At 37.8% G+C, this 7,055-nt stretch overlaps 1 protein-coding gene across 4 annotated transcripts in view; it reads right to left on the reverse strand.

Moving 5' to 3' along the window:
- Positions 1-6,633, reverse strand: part of itprid2 (ITPR interacting domain containing 2) — a 51,662-nt gene extending 45,029 nt beyond the window's left edge. For 3 of the 4 annotated variants that reach the window (XM_014337959.2, XM_014337958.2, XM_014337955.2), the window contains exon 1: positions 6,498-6,633. The gene's annotated coding sequence lies outside the window, so the exon portion shown is untranslated. The other variant, XM_042221809.1, reaches the window with a different exon arrangement.
- Between the last annotated feature and the right edge of the window lie 422 nt (positions 6,634-7,055).

Raw genomic sequence — 7,055 nt, forward strand, 5'->3', positions numbered from 1 at the left:
CTGTCTCTCACAGTTGAAGTGTACCTCTGGTGCAAATTACTGACCTCTGTCATCATTTTAAGTGGGGGAACTTGCACAATCGGTGGCTGACTAAATACTCTTTTGCCCCACTGTATATGGCTCTGATATAGAGTACACACACAAGCACACACAAAAAAACCTAAGCTAAAAATCTACATGAAAATCACTGTGTGCACACTGCTGACAAAAATAAATAAATAAAACCAAAACAGATTAATTATGTACCGACCTCCCTGCCAAAAGGTGACTAAAAACTTAACATTCTACTTCTAAGTAAGTACGTAAGTAAAGTTTATTTATATAGCACCTTTCACAGACATGTGTCACAAAGTACTTGACAAGGTAAAAACACAATACAGTCATAAATACATCATAAAAACTCTGGTCTAATTAAAAGCGTTTTGAAATAAAAATGTCTTTAGCTGCTTTTTGAAGGTCTCCACTGAGTCTACTAACCCCTAACCCCTACTTCTGCTCAGTTTCACAAGTAGTGTTACTAAAGAGCAGAAAGGGGCTTAGGGAAGAGATATAAGACGAAAGATCACAGCTTTGAGCCATCCACCTGTTACAGTTTCCCACTCGGTTGCAAATAAATGAAGAGTTCAACTGGCACAAATCCCTCAACCAACTACTTTTCAGTAGTAAAACAGACATTGCACCTCGTTGAATCAAAAAAAAACAAAGCCAGAAGAGGGTTTCCTATTAAGTATTAGTAAATCTGTCCTGTTATTTAAGCATTTGACCTCATGACATGTGTATTTGTAGGATTTTCCTTTTCAGAGCTCATAAACACCCTGAAAGACAATCAAAACCTTTTTAAAGTGAGTCAATGGATTTGCAAGTTTAAGAGTTTTAGTCCAATTACAGAAATGAGCACAAGTGAAGATATGCAGCTGTGCAACAACACAAATGATTTTCATTGAGTTTATAGATCTGAGAAGAAAACAATTTAAAAAATAAAATCTGTTAAAATGCTGCAGTTACTGGGACCCAACAATCAAAAGCATCTTAGATTAATATATGAATTTCTTAATGTATAATACTGACTTTGATAAACACCTAGCATTACATGGCATACAAAAAAAGAAAAAACAACAATGTGCACATGACACTGTTACTGTTCTACCTCAATACACGGCAGATTGGTATCTGATGGCAAATAATGTTTTGTGTTTTGTGCATACCGTACAGGTCAACTGTAACACAGATTTCAGGTTTGCAATAAAGACAGCTGCGGGAATCCTGCCGCCACACCAGCTGTCACATGACTTTAACTCTGTGAAAAGTTGCAGAATTCAAAATTCACCAGAGAATATGTAAGGAAGACAAAAAGCATCAACATTATGAGCGAGCAGGCAACTATCCTGCAGGAAAGCATTAAAAAGAGGGAGGCAAGACACATCCCAAGAGAAGAGAGCTGTAAGCAGTTAGTAAGAACTGATGAAGATGATCGGACTGGTGACTATAAAAGTTTTTAAGCTCAGTTAAATAAATTCAACTTGCCAATGTGGTGAAATAGCCTTAGAAACAATTACAAATCCAAAAGTACATGTGACTGCGCACACTCAAACACTTCTTAAACAAATAGGAGTCAAACCCAAACAGCGAGTCAAAACGGATGTTGTAAAATTCTCTTTTAGTTGATTAGATCATTATCAAGCAAAATGAACACACACCGATTGTTTCTGTACTCTATGGTGCCACTTAAAAGTCACACAATAATTTGATTAAGAAGTAGACTGAATGCAGGAGTCGCTCTGGAGTTGATGTTTTGTCTACTAAAAATATATGGATGTGTGTATAGGTGGACCCGGGCCTTTCATTTTCCATTCCACGTTAGAGCAGAATCCAAAGCAAGTATGGAAATAAAACTATGCAAATTTAACTTTTCTGTGTGACACTTTGTTTTCACCTTTTGCAGCTACATAACTATTAATATTAAAATGACCCTATAACATTTCAGCTTTTAGCCATTTCTACATGAAGGAATGGGTGAAAAACGTGACTTGCACAGCATAATATTACATTTCTTAAAACACTGTTTTAAAAGCTTCCAGACAATAAAGAACTAAACACATTAAAACTCTGGGTGCCAATATAGTTGTGTTGTAAATCTTAAGGTCTTCACTAAGTGCTTTATTTGTTAGCTAGCCTACTTAGCAAAACAGCTATAACACCAAGAATGCTAACAGGCAGGTGTGCAGTTTGCTAGCAATGTGGCTAATCATCAACATAGGCAAGTTAATGAACAGCTACCTCTACATTTCACAGTAAATAATACAGCTTCAAAAGGAATTTACTGACTTTCAGAATGTAACTGCATGGTATATGTATCCTGCTGCGCAGCTATTCATTTTTTATTCCAAATACTGACCTGACTTTACTTACAAGAGCAGAGTATTCACAATTTTAACACCTAGGACTAAATTTCTAACAGTTCTTGTGCTGAGTCACTTTTACTGATAAAGTCCACTGTGTAAAAAGTTACCCACTAAAAACTAAAGCTCTGAGCTAAAAGTCAAATAGTGCTCATGGAGTTACTGAAGGGAGGAGGAGAGTGATGGAGAGGAAGAGGCAGAAGCCTGGAGGAGCATGAAGCCAAATCTAAAAGAGAACGTGTGAAACAGGAAACGAGTGTTTAGAATGAAGAACAGAACAACTTCCTGTCCGAGAGAGAGAGAGAGAGAGACAGACGGAGAGAGAAAGAAAGATGAGGGGTGAGCGAGGGACAACTATTTTTAGAATGCTCTTGTAAATGCAAAACAAAGTGGACAATCTGAAAACAGCTGCAAGCACACAGACAGCACAGACAGAATGAATCAGCTGCTTTAAAACACATCAGTGACACAGCAAGAGTGACACAGGAGCAGTGGCTAGCAGGTCAACCACTCTTCATCCTCCAAGTCATCTTTAACTCAGAGTGCCCTCAGTTCCTCATAATTTAAAGAAGGTCATGAAGAAATTTTAGCGTTGCCCTTTAGAGATAACAGCAGTCGTTACAGAATTCAGCTTTGACATTCGCAACACTTCCAGCGACAGGCTCTTTTGAATTAAGAATTTTCTGCAAATATAAAACAATTCCATTTAAAACTCAAGACAAGCTGATGCTGTGGTCACAGAGCTTCCATTAAAGCAAGTCATACATCAGACTGAACCAGCAGAGCAGGAGTTACTGTTGGCCTAAGCCTGCAGCAGCATTTATGAAGCTCCGTCAAGTCAACAATGCAGTGATCATGACAAAAAAAAAAAAAACTAGTAAATGCTGATGCAGGAGTGTGAAGTCTACATTTTCATACACCACATGTTGACACTTAAGATGCAGAGAAAAGGACTCTGCATCCAATTTGGAATATTAATCACTAAACACAATTTTCTACCCAGAAATGCCAACGTTTTAAAGATTCCAATATCTGACATGGTTAATTAATAAAAACTGAAAATGTTTCAAAACGCTTACTTTTCCTCATATGAGAGGTTATTTAGTTGGTCCACAGTCTTAAAAAAGCCATTGTAGCTCTAAGAGTCACAGCATTTTCCTCATATGACCATATTTGAAATATCGGCTCTCTGTGACATCATACAGATCCAGGAGCAGAAAAAAAAGGCCACACATAAGCAAAGGAGGTCAACCAGCGCACACCTCACGCTTATAGACAAAAGACGATCGAGAGTTTGCAGTTAGGGCTCCTCGGCTCTGGAATGTCCGCCTTTTCACGGTCTTCTTTTAAATCGCTGCTGATGACTGATTGTGAAACGTTTTTGTAAGTTTTAGCATAGATTTTATATATAAACATCTTTGGCTTAACTCCATCTTTTCTTTTACCTTACAGATTGTTATTGTTGTCTTTAAGATATTCATTATACTGGAATCACACTGTATCTTATTTACATTTTGATGTCTTGACTGTCCCATCTGAATTTAGATGCAAATCCTTTTTATAATTTCCTCCCACCTTGTTTTTTTTTTTTATTCCGTGTTTCTGTGAAGCCCTTTGTAACACTGGTTTCGAGAAGTGCCGTACAAAGAGATGTTATTACTACTTATTAACATTTACACTTCATTTCTCCCTTTGTCCAAACTAAAGATTTTTTTGGTCAACACATAAAACAAAGAAAAGCAGAGGACGACCATAAGTGAGAATCATCTGGTCATTCTGCTTACAAAACAGCATTATCAATTAATAACGAAATCATTCAAATGGCTTTATTTCAGCTCTATGTCGAGTTTAAATACGACACTTCTTTCGCATCTGCTTCACTGTTGAGAAGTGACTGCAGCGCAGATATTAATATCTAGTCTTCAAGATCTAGTTTTGAACAGGAATTTTATGTTTTAAAAAATGACTCAAGCACAGGAAAACTGTGAATGAGGAACTAATGAAATACTTAAAACACTTAAAAATACTTTAAAAATATAATTAAGTTATTCTGGGATTTATTATCTCTATAATAAAAGTCATTTCAGTTAATATTATTTTAGGGTATTACAAGATCTGAGCTGGCCCTGGAAATGGACGTTCTGGAAATCAAAACAATGCAGGTGACTGAATAATATACGTAAATTTATTATTGGAGAAAGGAAAAAAGACACATTTAGCTTTAAGAAATGACTCCTCTTTGAGTTGTATTACATTTCAGCAAGGGTAAATCTTGGTTGTCCAATAATCCGTTTAAAATATCAACTTTTTCTGGCTTTTCTGTTTTATCTGAAAGTAAACTAGTCATCTCTGAGAGAAGAGGATGACCCACTGACTGCAGGAATATCGGGCCTCAGTGTTAAGTTAACCTGTCGACTCTGACAGAAGCCAGACTCAGAGGTCGAACTGCAAAACGCAACACAAGCCTCCACTTTTTCCAGGATCGGTGTGGTCAGCGTACACAGCGTAATGATAACAGAAGCATTACTCTGTGGAACGCTCGTGAAGCATGTGAGGCGACAAATAAAGTCGCCATGTTCAAATTGACATATCTGTACAGGGGACAGTTGAGCACTTGGATTTCATAGACATATTCTGTAATTACTTCACTATATTTAACACTAGTTTTAATGTAAATTCAAATACTGAATACAAACTTCACAATAGTTTTAATATATACTTTTAAAAAATGATGACTGTGGTCATTTTCATGCAAAAATATCAAACATTTTATAAATCGGGGATTTACTGCTTGCCCTGAAATAGATTTACTGAATAATTTCAAGGTTTAATGCAGTGCAGGTGAGAAACTGCCATTTCTTACATGTTACCAAGCAATCGGTGAATGCATTTGGATATTAACCAGCAGACTGACATTCAACAATGCAGAACCAGAACAGAAACCAGCTCCAACTTAACCACCTGAGTTGGAGCATAATGTGTTTAAACATGAATGCATCACTGCTAATAATAGCACGTCATACCGCCACAGGTACTTTGCCTGCTTTAGACATCTCTAGTTTTGGCACTTAAAAATCCTTTACTCAGGAAGCTTCCACCACTTGTAGCTTTGGTACTTTTACATAACTGTGAAAGCATTTCCATTTTCTAAACTAAATCACATATTTCAACCTGAAGAGCATGATGGTGAGGTTTGGTCTTTTCAACATTATTACTACTATTTATTAATAAGTTACTATATTAGCCTGACCAACATCATTTATAGTAATGTGGACATTTAAAAACACAAGATACATTTTTACAAACAAACCCTGAAGTTATTAACATTAAAATGATTATTAGTAGAAAAAGATAAGCTTGGTTTTTTTATATATTGCAAAAAAGTAAGTAGGTAAACCAAAGATCATTTTGGTTTAACTAAACAAAAAGGAACTTTTCATAGATAAGCCTTCAACAAGGAGGCTGATGATCAGTTGGTAAACTTTTCTGCTGTGTCGTGTCATAGTGAATTCTGTTATTTTGATTTTAGACTGATTGCATTTCCCAAGGTTCAAAAACACACCCGAAACTAAAACTTATTGATCAGCTCCCTGCAGGCTGACTAATAAAATCATCTGATGCTAAAGTTTCCTTCAGAAATGTAACCCTGCATTCAGCTATGTGGATTAGGTACACCTTTAAGTGATCACGAACAGCAGCAGCAGCATTTCAGAGCCCGCAATTCACTGCACAGCCCGACAGCTTGTTAGTCAATAAGCATTTTTTAACACGCCACAGTTTGCAACACACTCACGCACGCACGCACGCACAGATGAAGACCTATCTGTAACCCACTGAAGGGTCACTTTTCTTCAGATATGTGCGGTTTGAACACCATCCAACCGACTTTAAACTCACTTTTCAAGCCTGCGCAGCCTCTCTTCTAAATCGTCAGCAAACTTTCTTCTCCTGCTGTAAACTCAAGCCCCCTTTCTGATCCCGTTCACTCGTTCCTGCTCTGTTATGACACGAAGGACAGGGCTGACAGCAGCCTCACCAAAACTCTCAAACAGCCGCAGAGCAGTGGGCAGCGGCGCCGTGAGCGCCCCGGTCACTCACCTTCATGTTCCTCCGCAGTTTGCGCCTCAAATCCCAAAGTGTCAAAGTTGACCAAACTTTTCTAATAAACACTCCAACATTCCCGCTTCCGCTTCCTGAAACCTGCTGAAGCAGTGACAAGTAGCGTGCGAGGAGGAGGAGGACGGCGACGGGGAGGGCAGGAGGAAGGAGGTGTGTCCTCAGAAGGGTACGGCGGAGGAACAGCGACCCCTGCCGGACCCCCTTTTTCTTCACATATCCTAGCTTGTTGTCGTCTGGCTACTGTTGTCTTTAATATTTACTGACTGCACACATAATGTAATATCAGCTAGAATCCAGTGAGGTTACAAGAATCAAATGCCTTGTTTTAGTACACACACACACACACACACACACACACATATATATATATATATATATATATATATAAAATTTTTTAATTAAAAATATCCCCATTGCTTTCTCATATGTCTTGCTTTGCCCTCCAAAGTGTTATGCAGTCTAATCGCTATTGATTTTTTCCCCCCAGGTTTAGTCTGAAATGTAGTTTTAGTTCACTGTAGATGTGTAGCAGCAATT

Source organism: Haplochromis burtoni, unplaced genomic scaffold (genome assembly GCF_018398535.1).
Source record: "Haplochromis burtoni strain Fernald_Lab_line unplaced genomic scaffold, NCSU_Asbu1 Contig_75, whole genome shotgun sequence".
NCBI lineage: Eukaryota > Metazoa > Chordata > Actinopteri > Cichliformes > Cichlidae > Haplochromis > Haplochromis burtoni.